The following is an 18,714-nucleotide window of genomic DNA, read 5'->3' on the forward strand; positions in this document are numbered from 1 at the left end:
AACTCTACCGCCATACTACCGCGTATGTGACATTAATAAAACTTGCTGGAAGGACAGATTTCTCTCCCAGAGGTTACCACACCTTTGGAACAGACTCCTGCTTCATGTCAAGCAGAGCACCTCATTGGCCCTCTTCAAACGCAATCTGCACGATTGGATGGGTAATTGTAAATTCAGCCTGGGGGTTCCACCTGAGCCCTTCTTGGACAGGGGTGATATGTACTGATTGTGGAAATAAGGGTAAAACTTGGCTAGGCTTCAAAGGGCCCTAGGGTCATTTGCCTAGTAACCTCCTATGACCCTATGATCCTATGATCATAATCTCTGAATACTGAGTTCTTGGAGGATTTCTGGCTTCACTCTTATAGTGAATATAATTGATTTGTGATCTGATATGGGTTTTGTCAATAGTAATGCCTTCTTCTTGTGCAGTGGGCCTGAAACAAATTTATTTTACATATTTATTTTATTTAACATTTGATCTGAAGTAGGAATGTTCATTTGTCAGCAACCTGTGGGTTACGGATCCGATATCGGATCCGTGCCGGCAACTTGTTTCAAGCTAATGGATCCGAGCTCCTAGCCCCTCCCTTCACCCATAATCCCCTGATAACCCTCCATGACCTCAGGTCTAGTTTGCCGCGCTTGTAATGGCTGGGTCTTTTTGAGCTCTGTCAGATAAGTGGAAAAAAAGTTAACTTTTTGAATTATTTCTAGTCAGGAAATACTTTTTTTGTTTAAAGTAATATTTGTAAAGTGTGTCTGTGTTAGGTTCCTTAATTTTTAATTAATACCCTCCCTTCGCTGGTCGCTAGTGTGTGAGTGTTTGTTGTGTGTCTTTTGGGGCCGGTGTGTGTGTGTGTAGTTGTTTTTCTTCTTTTTTAGTTAAAAAAAAAAAAAAAAAAAAACGGAATGGCTGAGGCCCCAAAAGCCATATTTTCTAAATGTACTGAGTGTGGCCATAAGCTCTCCCCGGCTGATGGCCACACTTGGTGCGTTCAGTGCCTTGGGGTTGAACACCTCACCTCAGGCTGTACTATCTGTGCAGCGTTCAACCCCAGGGCACTGAAAGAACGGAGGTCGAAGCTGGTCAAGGCGGGACTTCTACCCCCGGATTCAGCTTCGGCCTCCGCTACTTCTGCTACTCCTGTGGCTCCATCACAGCCTGTGATGGTTGCCACTCCTGCCCCCTGCCTCCGACTGGGACTCAAACTCCTGCTAAAGTGTCGGAGGACAGGGAGGCCAGGAGGGGGAAATGGAGGGAGAAGCACCACAAGCGGCGGGCCGAGACCTCCGTTTCGGCCCCGCCAGCTAAGCGGGCTTCTCCCTCCATTGCTTCTAGGTCTCCTCCTCCCCGGCTCCGATCCCCTTCTTTCTCCCCGGGGCCTGAGGAGGAGGAGACCCGATCTCCGTCGAGGTCATCGAGGCAGCATTCCAGGCCTGCCTCGGTGGCCTCTTCGAGATCCACATTCAGTTTATCTGATACAGACTTGGACCGGATGATGCGAAGGTTCATCCAGGCCCAGCTGCAGATGGGAGTGCTCTTGCCTCCCCCCCTCAGGGGGGGAGCTCGACACCTTTTTTCCACCCAATTGCTCCTTCTCTGACCCGCTACCCGGGTTCGGAGCGCTCGGAGCCGAGCAGCCTTGGAGCCGGGGGTGGGTCGGCACTGACAGTACTTGGTATTTCGGATCCAACCCTACCCTTGAGTCTGTTGGATCCGACCTCTCGGAGCCGTGGTCCGAGCTTCGGATCCGGGGGATTCAGTGTGCCTTCGGCTCCATCCAGGTCGGAGCCGACTTTCGGATCCGTTGGAGAGTGGCTCTCCCTCGGCATTCGATGTTGTGGAAAGGGCTCTGTTGAGAGCATCCGGACCCCCGGTCCTTGCATCGACTCCTCCCTGCACTCCTTCTCTGCTGGGCCAGGCTTCCATCACCCGGCTAAAGGGACAGCCTGCTTCGATGTCACAGATAGTTCCATTGGAACAAGATGTTGCTGGCGAGGCCTCCTCGGACAGTCCCCCCGAGGAAGCTCCCCGCAAGCATAAGTGCAAAAGGAGGCACATGGACTCCCCTGAGTCCTTAACCGAGGACACAGATTTGGAGGAAGGGGAAGGCTCCCCAAGATCACCCCCTGAGGATGTCTCCTTTGGAGACATCATGGAGATGCTAAGAATCAGAGGTGGGTGGTCTGCCTCCAAGTCTTCCTCTGACGAGTCCATGTTTCTGGAGGCATTCGAGGCAGGCCCGTCTACCTCCTGGGTGTCCCCTCCAGCTGATCCCCTGGTGGACCTTATTACCACCAGGGCATGGAAGGATCCGGACACCGTGGAGCCAATACCCAAACGACCGGATAGGATTCTTAGACCCCCCTCAGACCGGTCTCATTGGAGTAAGGGCCCCCCTGTAGATGCCATGTTGACGGCGGCAGCCACAAAGAGGGAATTGGCTCAGGAGAGTCCCTCAGCCCATCCACCGAGCAAAGAGTCCCGTTTGATGGATCGCTTAGGGAAGCAAGTCTTTAGTTCAGCGACCATCTCAGTAAGGTCTCTAAACTATATGGCACATGTCATCAGGATGCAGCGGGATCTTATCAAAGAATATGCTGCATCCCCCCCGAGTCCATGTCGGAGGAGGATAAACAATTGTACTCCACCCGAATGGCCACTCTGAGATCTATTTCAAGCACCTCTATGTGGGTATTGTCCCACGCCACAGAGGGAGCTGCTAGAGCCAGCGGAGTAGGCCTAGTCATGAGACGTCAGGCCTGGCTCCGTCATTGTGACTTTACGGAGCCCTTTAAAGCATCCTTCGCGAATGCCCCCTTTGATGGTTCTGCCCTTTTTGGCAAAACAGTTCGTGAGACGCTTGTCCAGAGTGAGAAGGACGGGAAGATGTTGTCTGCCATCGGAGTCCACTTCTCTGCTCCCCTGCGGTCCTTTTCAAGGAACCAAAAGGGTCAGAAGAAGATGTGGTTCCGAAAATCACAACATTCCCAACCAGCTCCGGACAACCAGTCCTACCGTGGCAGAGGTGGACAGGGAGGACGTCGCCCTAGGGGCAGAGGGGCTCCGAGAAATTTCGGGTCCAGAGAACCTTTCTCTGAATGGCCCGCACATCAGCCCTGAGGGGTTGCCTGGCTGCTCCACTCTGGAGGCAGTCGGGGGCGTTTTTCGAAGCATCTAGCGGCATGGAAGTCCATCACAACAGACCGCTGGGTGCTTCGCATCATATCCAGAGGGTACAAAATACCAATTTTCCATGTCCCCCAATCCAAGAACCTCCCCGATGTACCACCCGATCACAGGGAGGCCGCAGCCACAGAAATACAGCAGCTGCTAAGAAAAAGAACCATCCAGCCAGTCCCCCAAGACCAGCTCGGATTAGGGTTCTACTCCAGGTTCTTTTTGGTGCCAAAAAAGACGGGGGATCTGAGACCCATCCTAGACCTTTCCCGCTTGAACCTGTCAGTAACCAAGGAAAAATTCCGAATGGTCACTCTTCAATCTATCCTCCCCCTTCTGAGGGAGAACGATTGGATGTGCTCTATATACCTCAAGGATGCGTATTACCACATCTTAATGGACAAACAATCCAGGAGGTTCCTTCGCTTCCGGCTGGGAGCCAGTCACTACCAGTTCAGGGTCCTTCCCTTTGGCCTCACCACAGCCCCCCGGGTGTTTACCAAAGTGTTAGCAGTGATTGTGGCCCACCTGAGACTCCAGGGAATTCAGGTCTTCCCGTACCTGGACGACTGGCTCCTGACCGCAACAACAAGGCATCTACTTTGCTCAGCCAGAGACTTCTTTCTCCATCTAGCGCCACAACTAGGCATTACTATCAATGTCTGCAAATCCCTACTGGCTCCAACACAGATCATAGAATTTATAGGTGCCAGAATAAACACCAGAGATTTGCAAGCCTTCCTAACTGCGGAGAGAATCAGAAATCTTCAACTTCATGTGCGGGCTATCCTTCATTCAGAGGCTTCACCAGCGGAATTGATCCTGAGGGCACTAGGCTCCATGGCAGCAGCGATTACACTCCTTCCATGCGCCCGTTTGAACATGCGAGTCCTGCAATGGACTCTGTTAGTGCAATGGTCCTTCCTATCCCTCCCTCTCCACCATCCCATTGCTATTAGCAAGGCTTGCAGTAGGGCGTTACTATGGTGGCTACAAGCATCAAACTTCCATACGGGCCGTCCCTTCTGCACCTCTCCCCCCATCGCCACAGTGACCACGGATGCTTCCTGCCTCGGGTGGGGGGGGCATTACTCAGGCAGGACAGTCCAAGGCACGTGGAACGATACAGAGACCTCCCTGCATATCAACATTCTGGAGATGAGAGCGGTGCTGTTAGTGTTGCAAGCACTTCAGAGCTTCCTCCCCACAGGAACGATTGCAATTCACTCGGACAACATGTCAGTGGTCTGGTATATCAACAAACAGGGGGGAACCAGATCTTATCCTCTTTGCCGCTAAGCCATGAGAGTGTGGGAATGGGTGATCTCCACCAACTGCTTTCTGATTGCAGCGCACATTCCAGGGAGGACCAACATCCTAGCGGACAAGCTCAGCCGCACCCTTCTTACCCCCTACGAGTGGTCTCTCAATCCTCTAGTAGTGAAGCAGATATTCGCAACATGGGGGCAACCCTGCTACGATCTTTTTGCATCTCCATCAAACGCCAAATGCGACAATTTCTTCACTCTAATCCCCCCACCAGGGGAATCTCCAAGAGACGCCCTGGTGCATTCTTGGCCACCCGGTCTACTCTATGCCTATCCTCCTCTTCCAATGATGATACAACTCTTACAGAAAGCCTCGTGGTTGGGGAGCAAAATGATTCTCATTGCCCCATTCTGGCCTCGACAAATTTGGTTCCCTTACCTGTGGTCTCACCTTGTGAATCACCCTTGGATTCTAGATCCCATCCCGGATCTCATCTCCCATCCATTGGACTTGCCAACTCCAAACCTGGACAATCTGAAACTGACAGCTTGGTTGCTCCAGTTCCACTCCTAGTTAGGACTCCCGGTATCTCTTCACCAGTCAAAGCCATCCTCGTGGCAGCACATAAGCCCTCCACCAGGAAGGTATATCACAGCAAATGGAAACGTTTTTCCATCTGGGCGGAGCGCTGAGAGCTAGATCCCTTTACGGCTCCTCTTCCATCCATTTTAGACTTCCTAACTGAACTCTTTCAAGAAGTTGCTAGTTGTTCAACTGTCAAAGTGCAATTGGCAGCCATTTCTCATTATCATGTGGGACATGATACAGGACCCTTGATGTCAGCCAAATTGTGTAAAATCTTTCTCAAGGGTACCTTTTTACTTAGACCTCCTGTAAAAGAAGCCGTACCCCCATGGGATCTTACTTTAGTTCTTCAAGCCTTGACTGCTCCACCCTTTGAACCCGCTGCTTCAGTGGACCTCAAATTCTTGTCATGGAAAACGGGCATTCCTTGTAGCCATTACTTCAGCGAAAAGAGTGTCGGAACTTCAGGCTCTTTCTGTCAAACCTCCATACCTGATTTTCCCTGATAGAGTGTACCTCAGGATCAATCCCTCCTTTCTTCCCAAGATAGCATCAGAAACCAACATAAACCAATCCATAAATTTACCGGTTTTCTTCCCTAAATATCAAAATAAGGGTGAATACAAGCTGCACTCATTGGATGTTCATAGGCAGCTTCATTTTTATACCCACAGGACGGCTGGCCATAGACAATCCAACCAGCTGTTCGTTTCCTTTGCCAAATTTAACTTGGGGAAAGCTATCTCTAAAGTATCTTTATCTCGCTGGATTTCCCAATGTATCCTGCTAGCTTATCAAGCCTCGGTAGACCCACACCAGAAGGAGTTCGTGCTCATTCCACTCGCTCCATTTCTACTTCTGTGGCTTTCAAGTCCAGAGTTCCTTTGGATGATATTTGTTCTACAGCCACTTGGGCTTCATCTCATACCTTTATCAACCACTACAAGCTAGACCTGCTTTCTAGAGGGAGAGCATCCTTTGGCTCTGCGGTGCTTCGTAATATCCTTCCATGATGGCCACCCAGGGTGCAGGTAGCTGGGGACTCTGTCCCACAGGTTGCTGACAAATGAACATTCCTACTTCAGATTTAGAAGTTATGTACTCACCATAATGTTCCATCTGAGTAGGTAGTTCATTTGTCTGCAACCATCCCCCCCTCCTTCCCCCTGACCTTCTTGGATCTATTAGTTTTTTAGGTATCCTTTCTTGGATATATATGGAGAGGCAAACTCGATCTGAGGTCATGGAGGGTTAGCAGGGGATTATGGGTGAAGGGAGGGGCTAGGAGCTCGGATCCATTAGCTTGAAACAAGTTGCCGGCTCGGATTCGATATCGGATCCGTAACCCACAGGTTGCAGACAAATGAACTACCTACTCAGATGGAACGTTATGGTGAGTCCATAACTTCTAATTAACCGGTAAAGTCCGACTTGGAACAAAGCCAATTTTCAGCGGAGGCCCAGGGAAAAATGCTCCAGATGCATGTCTTTGTAATGTGGGAGGAAACCGGAGGACCCAGAGGAAACCCACACCAACACAGGGAGGACATGCAGACTCCACACAGAAGGCACCCCAGCATCGAACCGGAGAACCTCTTGCTGTGAGGCGACAATGCTACCACTGCACCACTGTGCCATCCATTTTATTGCACAACCAGATACTATGATTTGCTACACTATATACAACATTATAAACAATATAAAGCATAAATCTCATAACATTGAATTTCAAAACACTGAGACATAACATCAAAAACTCAAAACACTGAAAACCCAAAACATCGAAAACTACAACACACATGTAAATAACATCCCCTCTACCTATAACAACACCAAACTAACAAACACACTTTTTACTATGTTTCTGCAGGGGGCCAAGCAGGGGGACTGTGCCCTCAAAATCCCCCGTAAATTAAACATACCAACTGTAAGATCACACTACAGTGGAAAAAAAGTTAATTTCTTAACTTCACTGTTTTGCGATCACAATACAGAATGTAAGCATAATGTCTAAATCACTTACCTGCATGGCCTAAAAACACATACAGATTGTCAAAATAAACACTTTTTCCCCTATTCACTTCTCCCAGCACTTCTAAGAATACTAACTTAACTTCCATGAAAGCAACACATTCATATGTTAACATTCTCTATGGTGATCATGTTACAGTGGGCTAAGTAAATTAACTTTTTCCCACTGTAGTGCGATATAGGAGTTGCTATATTTAATTTATGGGGGAGGTGGGAGGCAGAAACCCCCCCCCACACATGGGAGATGCAGGAGGGCTTGCCCCCCCTGCAGAAATGTAGTAAAAAGTGTGTTTGTTAGTTTGGTGTTGTTTAGGTGACGAGGATGTTATTTACATGTGTATTGTAGTTTTTATGTTACGATGTAACCTTTCAGTGTTCTGAGTTTTCGTTGTTTTGGGTTTTTGATGTTATGGTCTCAATGTTTTGAAGCTCAATGTGTTGAAATAGACCCATATATACATATATAGATTTACTATTGAAATCTCATTGTACTGGTGATTGAACAGCATGTTTCAAAACATACTTTTCAAAGAGGCACAATGCCGAACTGGATTATAACAAATTCACACTACCGAATTTGCAGTGTAATTTGGTAGTCTGAGTTCGTTATTGTGAGTGGAGATCATGGTACAGTGAGGAACAGGGAATTTACCCTTTTCCTCACTGTAGTGTAATCTGGGAGTTGGTATACATATATATATATATATATATATATATATATATATATATATATATATATATATATATATATATATATATATATATATATATATATATATACATATATATATATATATATATATATATATATATATATATATTTTGCAGGGAGTGTGGGTGATGCAGGGGGGCTTGCCCTCCTACAAAACAGTAAAATCCATGTGCTATTGACTTGAACGTCTAATGGTAAGTGACGCTGCATAGCTTGGGTGACTGACGTCACCTAAAGCTATGTCGAATTACGTTGAATGCAGATGCCAGTGAACTGGTGGTTGAGACTGTGTAGGCATCAGGATTTCAGTTCCAACATTATAGTTCACATATTTAATCAAACGATGAAAGTGCTTTCTGCATTTCAGTAGTAAACCATATATATATATATATATATATATATATATATATATATATATATATATATATATATACACACACACAGACACACACAACATATCCACATATATATCCAGATTCTGTTTTGTTATATTGAAAGGTTTTGAAGACTGACTTTGCCTAAAAAAACAGTACAGAGGTGGATAAGTGTTTTCCCAATACATGAAAGCATTGGGAGAATAACATAGGAATCTCTGGCAAAGCAGTTAAGACTGTTTACATTTCCTCCCAGGCTAGTATATATTACAGCCCTTTTCAATGACACCAGAAGCAAAAGCTGACTGTTAAAGCCAATAATCATTTGTTCATATTGCAGTATCTTGGTAATGGTAGAATGCTGCTTTAGATTACTTTGATCACATATTCTGAAAGCTCCATCAGGTCTTTCTTCATATAGCCCAGAGAGGTATGTCTCAGGCCATTTACATCGGCATGCACTATGACTGTGCTATATATGTATTTGTGGTGCCAGATCTTGAGTGCCTGTATGATGTAGAGAATCATTGCATCTGATAGCCCACGAACCTCTCTTTGCACAGTCTGGTGAGTGGAGCAACAGTATGACTCACTATGTAGTCACATAATAATGAAGAAAGGTTATACATGTATTGAGGACAGTATATGAGAGGACAAGATAATTGTTAATGTAAATGGTTAATAGTTAGAGAGAAAAACAGAAATGAAGGCAGGTTTAAGGTAATAGTTTCCCTTAAGTAGTGTTAGGTCTTCAATAACAATGAATGCAGTAAATGGTGATTGGATGTGAAAAAGTTAGCAAGGTCCAAAACAGGACATCATACAATGGGTAAGGTTACCAGTGGCTATGCCTTATGCCAATGATGTGTTAATAACAGAAAGAAATATATGTGGGTAAAGGAAGTTGAGAAACAGATAGAAGGTAATTTGAGCTATTAGGGCTGGAAATAACTCATTACAACCAAGGACACCTCCAGGCATTTCTGCAGTTAATTCCCACTGCGCCTCCAGGTGTCAAATATTACTTGTTCATATTTGCATTAATAATTCCAAAACCATGCTACATACAAAGTATCAAAATATTTCATCTTGAAGCATACATGATGGCAAACACAACTGTATTGATATTTGACCTCTGTCTAATGCAGCTAAAGAAATATTGAATATTATTTGCATTCTGTTTATTTGCTGCGGTGGTGGTGCTGCGGTAGCATTGTTGCCTCACAGTAAAATGTCCTGTTCGATTCTCAGCTAAAGCATCTTCTGTGTGGAGACATGCGTGAATGGGCGTACCTTCGTTGAAGGTCGTGCGTCAGGGCTGGCAACTCGGCACGTAAAATATCGACTGCCAGTCATTAGCGGACCGGAGTTCCGCTGTGGCGACCTCTAACCGGGAAAAGCCGAAAGACACAACAACATTGCATTCTCTTTATTTGTCTTGTAATAATTTTCATATTTCTCTAAATATCTCAACATTCCAGTGATACAAACATTGCTGCATAGCCTCATATGAAAGCTCAGAGCTATATGAAGAAAATCCAGCTGCCAATATCTGCCTTGCTTGAATGTTTACTGAGATTTCATAATCTGTTTATACAACATTACAAAATTAATATTCACTGCCTTTATTTTGGCTTATAAAATTCAGTTTAAAGCATCAAACTGAATTAATGCCATTAATGTAAAGATTATTTTTTTCTGAATAGTTTGCCATTTACAGATTAGTTTTAATACTTATGGTTCCACAGATATGAATATTTGTTTGAACTGTAAGGTGACCGTGATAACTTTCACTCTTCTTGTGTATTCAAATAAGATGTGAGGCTGGGTGTTCGTTTAAGTAGTTTATTACACATAAACATATCAAGCTGGATGACTGGAACATTAAACTTGAACTAACTGACTGACTGCTACACATATACATGCTTTCACTCCTGCTGCTCACTCAAAATGGCACTCTTACTTGCACGTGCTCAGTACTTATATGCACATGCCCACAGACTGAAATAGCTCTTAAAGGTACACATACGCTCTGATCTACAGTAACTTCATTTTTTAAAGGCTCAAGCCACACCCACTGGGAGTTAAAGGTACACACTCAAAAGAGCTGTACTCGAGGGAAGAAAGCTTATATAAAACTTGTAACAGTATCATTACAGGTAGTGCATTTAAAGCCAGAACAGTTTGAGAAAGAATAAATTCAGATAATTTTTTCTGGGGTTCAAGATTGAATCCTATAAATTGGTGTATTATTTATACTGATGGCAAGAAGGAAAGTATAGGGATGTTATGATCATTATGTTCACATTATTGGTTAAAGTAAGATTTGCAGAATGGGATGGTGTCAAAAATAATAAAAATAAATATTTGGATATTTGAAAATGTGAAAAAGGAAATAAAAAAAATATTATGAAAAAGATCATCACGTGGAAAATGTATATTGACTGTTTTGCATTCTGAAGAAGAGGTTGGTATTTATCAATAATGGAAACTTTTTTCTTTAATGATACAAGGGAAGGGTTAGAGAAGAGGCAAAAAACACAAAGGTGTAGATTAGCTTTAAGTTTCTGTACTTATCATTAGATTTTATTTGGAGGCTGTCTTTAAATAAGCTGTCAAAGCCGAAATGAAAGACAAAAAGAAATAAGTGAATGTGAATTTAGGCAAAGAGAATGCGTTTGATAAAATATGCGTGCAGTGCATGGAACACACTGACTGATCTGTGAAACTGGGAAGAAGACAAGCCTGTTAAGTACCTTTTTGCATAGTCATAGCTGGCTCAGAAAGTGACTGCTCCCCGATCTGGCACCCCACCCTTCAATTGTTAATTGAAGATCAAAAAAAAACAAAACAAAACTCTCTCCCCTAGTCTGAAGCACCATGTCAAAAAGGAAAGAAGTAAAGAAAAGTGCCAAATTCTGCCTTTCTGACACCTGGAAGGTGCACCCCTAAACACTGCAAAGCCTGGGTTTCATGTTAGGGGTTAACACTAGGTAGTGCCTAGCAAAACACAGTGGCATAAGGTAAAAAAAGTTTTAAAAGCTTTTAAAACTTCAATGCTACCGTTATAAAAAATAGGGCTGAGTAAAGTGTCTAATAGCTTTTAATATTAGCTCTGCAGAGGGACACTTCTTTTCTGTCTGTTGTCTGTTTGACAGAACTAAGTGGCTTACTGACATTTAGAGGCTTTGAAAATGAATAAAACAATTCATGCTCCTGCACCTTTTTTCCCCTGTAACTTGTAGTACATAGAGCAGAAAAAGGTCCGTGAACTTCAAAGAATTATGATTGAGTCAGTGATCATAGCCCTTTATTACATGTTCTTAGTATAGATGCAAAGATTCCCCTCGAAAGCACATTTTTTGGCATCCATGTCTTGAATATATAATGAGGTGGTTATGATCAGAGACCCACTTATAATACCTTATGTCATATTTATGGCTTTTGTGGAAGTAAATGTGTGTGAAGTTGTTATATGCCAAACAAAGGGGTTTAAAAGAGATTTTGTAGAAAATATCATATAGGTTGTAAACAGGAGAGTGGAGAAATGATAAGTCTTGAAGGGACGAAATTTATGTTCATTTAGGATTTTATTTATTTATTGATTTTATTTTATTTTATTTGTTAACCAGCAGTCCTGTCATTTAAAGGAAGTACTAGAAGGTAAATTACCTTGTTATATAATGAGATGCATTGCAAATTCCAGATATATTCTTTGCATCATACTTCTTACGAGGGGATGCTGAAAAGTTCTAAGCCTGACCAAGAAGGGAAGGATATGGAGCTATAAAATTTACAAGTTATTCAACATATTCTCCCTGAAGTTCAACACACTTAGCACATCGTGGCTGAAGTTTGTGTAACCCTGAGAAAACAAGTCTGAAGTCTGGTCACTGAAATGCTGCTCTGCTGCAGCCACCTCCGAATCTCTCGAAAATTGCTGCCCTTTCAAACTCTTTTTAAGGTTTGGAAACAGGAAGTAGTCAGATGGAGCAAGATCTGGTGAGTAGGATGGATGTTCTAAGCACTTAAACCCCAATTTTGTCAAAACATTCATCATTTTTGCCAGCCTTCTGAACAGGTACTTTGTCTTGCAAAAAAGAGAAGTCCTTTCCACAGCTTCCCCCTCCTTTTTTCTGTCAGTGCCTCCTTTAATCAGCACAGCAAGTTACAGTGTATTCTGCAATAACAGTTTGGCCTCTTGGAAGATAGTCAGTCATTACAACACCTTCCTGATCCCAAAACACTGTGGCCATGACCTTTCCTGCTGACTTTGGGACTTGAACTTCTCTGGCCTTGGTGAACCTGAGTTATACCATTGCATGGACTGTTGTTTTGTCTCATGATAATAGTGGTGTAACCACGTTTCATTACCAGTAACTCCTCATTCCAAACGTTGGTACCAGTTCAATAAAAATGCTGCAAAATCAACTTGGAAGTGTTTACTCAATGTCTTTTCTTATTGGCATTCAAACATTTGGGCACCCACTTGGCTGACAGCTTCTGCATGCCCAGCGGATCATGGATTATAAATCCAACACATTCCCTGGATATTTGCAGTGTCTCAGCAATTGTTTTAGCCAATATTCACTGATCTACCAAAATCAGGTGAAAGACGTGGTCAACACTTTCAGGAGATGACACCGCTTGAGTCCTCCTAGACCTTGCTGCATTTTTGGTCTTGAAATCTCCATGCAGAAAGTTTGCACACCACTTATTCACAGTTGAGTAAGAATGGCACTTATCATTCCATGTTTGCATCATACATTCATGGATTTCCTTTGGAGTTTTCTTCTGCAGAAATAGGAACCTCATGATGGCTCAGAATTCCATACTTACAAATTCCACACTTTTTGTTAACATCGTTCAAATAACGCCCAGAATTTAGAAAGTTAGTCAGGCGTAGAACTTTTCACTACCTGCTCATAGTTAGGGACACCTGTGGAGATATTAAGTACCTGTTGATGTGTTTATATATATATATATATATATATATATATATATATATATATATATATATATATATATATATATAGATCTACTTCATATGATCGACAACCATATGATCGACACCAAAACACCTAAAGCTCAAAACACCTAAAGCTCATATGATCAACAATAAACAATTCTGGACCACCATAAACTCCATCCTCCACCCAGGTAAAATCAATAACCCTCCACCTAACATTCCTCACTCCTCAGAAAATATTGCTACCTCATTCAACACACACTTCACACAAACCATACTATCAGTAGCTAGACAACACAACCCCCTCCCCTACACCCCACACCTTCACCCAGTAATCTCCCCACACTCTTCTCATTTTCTCCCATTCCTACCTCCAACATAAGAAAACTCTTAACTAAACTTAAACCTACAAAATTAGCAGTAGACAACCTCCCAAGTGAATTCCTACAACTTGCAGCTGACGCCCTGGCCTACCCAGTATCCATATTGATTAACCGATCTCTGTCAGAATGCTACGTCCCTACACTATGGAAAATATCACACATAATTCCCAAAGGCAGCCCCTCCACAGAACTAGCCAACTACCACCCCATAGTGATTCTATCTCCACTCTCCAAAATACTAGAGAGATGCATTCACTCTCAAATCTCAGACTACCTCCTTACTAACAACCTCCTTTCTAATACTCAACATGGTTTCTGATCAAACCATAGCACCACCACTGCCTTACTCTCTTTTACTAACACTATCCTTCACCATAAAAACAATGGCCATTTCTCCTCTACTACTTTCTTAGACCTATCTAAAGCATTTGACATGGTCCCACACAAACAACTCATCTCTGTACTCAATAACCTATCCTTCTCTCAATCAGTCACCAACTGGTTTCAGAGTTACCTGTCTGACCGCCAGCAATCCATTGTATGGCAAAATTACATATCTCCCCAACTACCTGTCTCTATTGGTGTTCCCCAAGGATCCATCCTTGGACCCCTACTCTTCTCTATTTTCACCAATAATCTAGCCTCTGCCACCAAACATGGCACACTCATACAATATGCAGATGAATCAACCATCATCTGTTCAGCCCAGTCCCTACCCGAACTGCAAAAGGTCACACAGGATGCATTTTCTTTTGTTGAAACTTGGCTATCCGATGCCCAGTTAATACTCAACCCAAACAAAACTAAACTCCTCATCTTTGAACCCACCAAACATACTCAAAACAACTCTCACTTTAACATCACAGCAAAAGACATCACTATGCTTCGCTAGGGACGGCTTGCATCTGTCACCCCTGGGCTTTCGGATATTGGCAAAGGCTCTTGCTACCCCCATAGTGCCTTTTTTAGGCAAGGCTCAAAAGACAAACCCACCTCCATAGGTATCACAAGGGATAAGAAACTAAGAGTAATGCTACTCAATGCCAGAAGTCTAAACCTCAAGATGCATGCACTCGAAACTCTCCTTAGCATGGAGAACATCAATATCTGTGCAGTAACAGAAACCTGGTTCAAGGCTCCCGATAGTACCCCAGCACTACCAGGTTATACCTCATACCATGCTTTTCGGCCCCAAAACTTGGACCGAACCAGAAAAGGAGGGGGAGTATCAATATTTGTCAAAGATACCCACACCTCCAGGTTGGTGGCACAGCATGAAGCATCAGAGACTATCCATGTGCAATTAACAGTGGGTAAAACTGCCTTCCAGTTTATAGCCTGCTACAGACCACCCTCCCAAACACAGGAACCCCACTCAGCCTTCCTGAGAACACTGGAAAATATGAAGGTCTCTCCAAGCACCATTATATTGGGCGACTTCAACTACCCAAACATAGACTGGGAGCATTACTCTAGCTCCAACACCCTAGCTCAAAGGTTCCTAGAATTTATAAACTCAAATGCTATGGAACAACTTGTTACCACTCCCACAAGAGGGTAAAACATACTGGACCTGATCATCACCAACATGGGGACTATATGCTCCAGACCAGAAGTGTATCCCTCACTGGTAAGATCAGACCATAAACTAATCTCACTTGATATTCACATCCTGACCCCACACCCTGCCCAGAAAACCACAGTGAAAAACTTCTCTAAAGCAAATTTCACACTCCTCAAAACCGAGGTGGAATCCTTCAAAGCCCCCGGGCCTGTGGAAAATATGGCCCAGACCGCAGAATCCTTTATAAACGCATTCTATGAACACCTTCAGGAATGCATGGATCATGCAATCCCAAATAAAACCAAGACCCAAACCTCCAAAGGCAGACGTCCTGTCTGGTGGACCCCAGCCATAAACAAACTATACAACAGAAGGAAGAAGCTACTACATGACAGAGCAAAATCCCAAAAAGGGAAGGCATCTCTGAACAGTGTTAGCAAAAAACTACGGGCACTCATGAAATCGTCTAAGGCCAGCTTCGAGAGATAAATTGCACAGGACACTAAGGATAATCACAAAGCTTTCTTTAGTTATGTTAGGAACCTGGGTGGGAATTCCCAGATATGCTCAGAATTAGTCCAAAATGACAAAAAAGACACCAAACCCACAGACATTGCCAACATCCTAGCTGACAGGTTCAGCGCAAACCCCCCCCCCTCCCCACCAAAAGGGCAAATATCTATCCCAGCAGAGTGCTGCCCCCCCCCCGACATCTCAGATGCTCAGGTAAGAGCCGCCCTCTCGAAAGCAAAAAACACAGCATCAATGGGACCAGACGGTGTCCCGGGCTGCGTCCTACATGAACTCCAAGAAGAGCTAAACCCAAACATAAAACTACTGTTCAATCTCAGCCTTACCACAGGATATGTACCCAAAGAGTGGCGTACAGCAACAGTGGTCCCTCTCCACAAAGGTGGTACCTCAACAGATCCTGGAAACTATTGCCCCATAAGCCTGACTAGCTTGGTCTGCAAAGTTATGGAAAGGATCATCATGGACCTCATAAAAAAAGATATTGGGGACCTACAGACACTGGATCCTACCCAGTTCGGCTTTGTTAAGGGCAGATCCTGCCTCTTAAACCTAGTCGATTTCTTTGAAACAGTCACCAAGGCCATTGACGAGGGGAAGGTGGTCCACACAGCCTACCTGGACCTCGCAAAAGCCTTCGATACAATACCCCACTCGGGCATTATAGATAAGCTCACCAGCTTAAATATAAACCCCTATGTCACTAGATCGGTTGCAAACTGGCTCAAAGACAGAACCCACATGGTTAGAATTGCTGGAGCCATGTCAGACTCCAAACCAGTTACATGTGGCATCCCACAAGGCTCAGTCCTGGGACCTCTCCTGTTCGGTATATATTTCTCGGAGGTACAGGCCAACACGGAAGGACTGTGGCTGACCAAGTTCACAGATGACTGCAAACTGGGCACTATAATTGACTCTCCAGCTGACACAAGCATCCTCCAAAAGGGCCTCATAGAAACAGACAACTGGTGCCAGAGCCATGGCCTCAAGCTAAATGCCAAAAAGTGTATAGTCATCCCCTCTGGCAAAAACAAAGTGCCCACAAATTACCACATAGGTGATAATCCATTAAGTATGGAAGAAGTAATTAGGGACATGGGGACCCAAGTTGATAGCAATCTCTCATTTGACAACCACGTGGCCAAAGGTTTAGAAAAACATTTTATATAGCCCACCTAATCATGAAGGGATTCACATCTAGATCAGGGGAGGTCATCGTGCCTCTTTACTCATCCCTCATCAGGCCCATAATTGAGTACAATGCCCCTTTTAGGATATACCTTACCAGACACCTGCAGCAACTGGAAAGACCCCAAAAGTACCTCACCAAGAGGATCAAAGGGCTCAAACAGATGCCATATGCTGCCCGGTTAAAGAAACTCCAGCTCTACTCAGTGGCATACCGTCTGCTCAGAGGCGATCTGTGCCTGACGTATAAAGCCATGTCCAACCCGGAATTAATGGACATGTTGCACCTCAGAAAATCCAAAACCCATCGAGCTACACGCTCGAGAGACTTGAACCTCAGCACTGAAATAAATAGGACATGCTGGAGGGACAGATTCATAACCCAAAGGCTCCCTTCACTCTGGAATAAAATCCCAGTCCAGGTTAGGCAGAGTCCCTCACTGACTCTCTTCAGGAGGAATCTTGATGAGTGGATGGGGGATCGTAGGTTTACCCCGGGTATCACTTCTGTGTCACTGTTAGACATAGGCACAGTATACTAACCTCGAAAAATGGCATAGCAAAATTAATTTAAAATGGGTGGCGAAAGCCAAGCACACTCTGGCTAGGCTTATAAATGTAGAACACCAAACAGGAGCCAGGATACAGCAAAGAACTTTAATGTCTTCTGGTACCTCGGCTGAACACAGCCTTCAAAGGAATAATAAAAGACATACAGCTGCATCTTTTTATACATTTTGCTAAATTGAACAATTAAACAATTCATCAATTAATCAGTGCAAAAACACTTAACTACTAATTCAACAAAAGAATTAAGTAGGATGACAGTAAAACACTCATATTTTAATTTATAAGAATATTAAAAGGTAATATTCATTTCTAAATTCAAACCCTTGGGCACTAAAGTACCAAAGTTAAGAATAAATCTACTTTCTAAGTTCAGAAGTTTTTGTGAATAGTTACCAGGACCTTAGGCTTATAAATGCCCTAGGGCAGATAGCCTAGTATGAACCTATGAACCTATGAACCTATTCACCCAACAGATCATACCAAATTGCTAGGAGTTGAAATAGACAACAATCTCAAATTTGATATTCACATATCCATGACCATAAAAAAGTCCACAAAAAACTAGGAGCCTTATACAGAAATAAGCAACTCCTCACCAGAGCAGCTAGGATTTCAGTTGCAAATTTGCACCTTATCGCCACCCTACTTTATGCCTCTCCAATATATACCAACCTAAGGCAATGCGATCTAAATAAACTCGAGACCTGCTACAACAAAATCACCAAATTCACCACCGGGGCATCCTAAGGCAGTCACCACTGTCTCTCACTTACTGAACTAGGCTGGCTCGAACTCCCTCATCTCCTTCAATGGTATCAACTTTTACTCGCCCACAAACTAGTAAACCATCCTCTAAAGGTTCCATCCCTCCAGAATCTACTCCAACCCTATCTCACCACCAGACCACTATGATCCAGCAACAAAAATCAATTACAGGTTACTAGAGCCAATAACACTGCTGGAGAAGCACTATTCTCCAGCGCTATGCACCCACTTCAAAATTTTACTCAAAGCGCACCTAAAAACATGCTAGCTATGCCCTTGTAACTCTCCCTTCTAACTTCTCCCACTCCATCTATCCTCTATCTCTCTTTCACCCCGCAAACTACCTTTGATTACAGCAAGCTCTGATACTTCCATGCCTATCTACTTTTTATACGGCAGTAATTTCTTATTGTAACAATTGTTAATATCTGCTATGACTTCGTGGATGGAACAGATGCTAGTCATCTACTGAATGTACTATGTTCTTCATCTGTAACTATGTTTCTAATATTTTAATTGCTAGGATTCTTCATCTGTAACTATGTCTGTAATATTTTAATTTGTGGGGCTTTTCTTCCTGGGCCTC

This window comes from Protopterus annectens, chromosome 12.part0 (genome assembly GCF_019279795.1).
Source record: "Protopterus annectens isolate FY-2018-M chromosome 12.part0, PAN1.0, whole genome shotgun sequence".
Classification (NCBI taxonomy): domain Eukaryota; kingdom Metazoa; phylum Chordata; order Ceratodontiformes; family Protopteridae; genus Protopterus; species Protopterus annectens.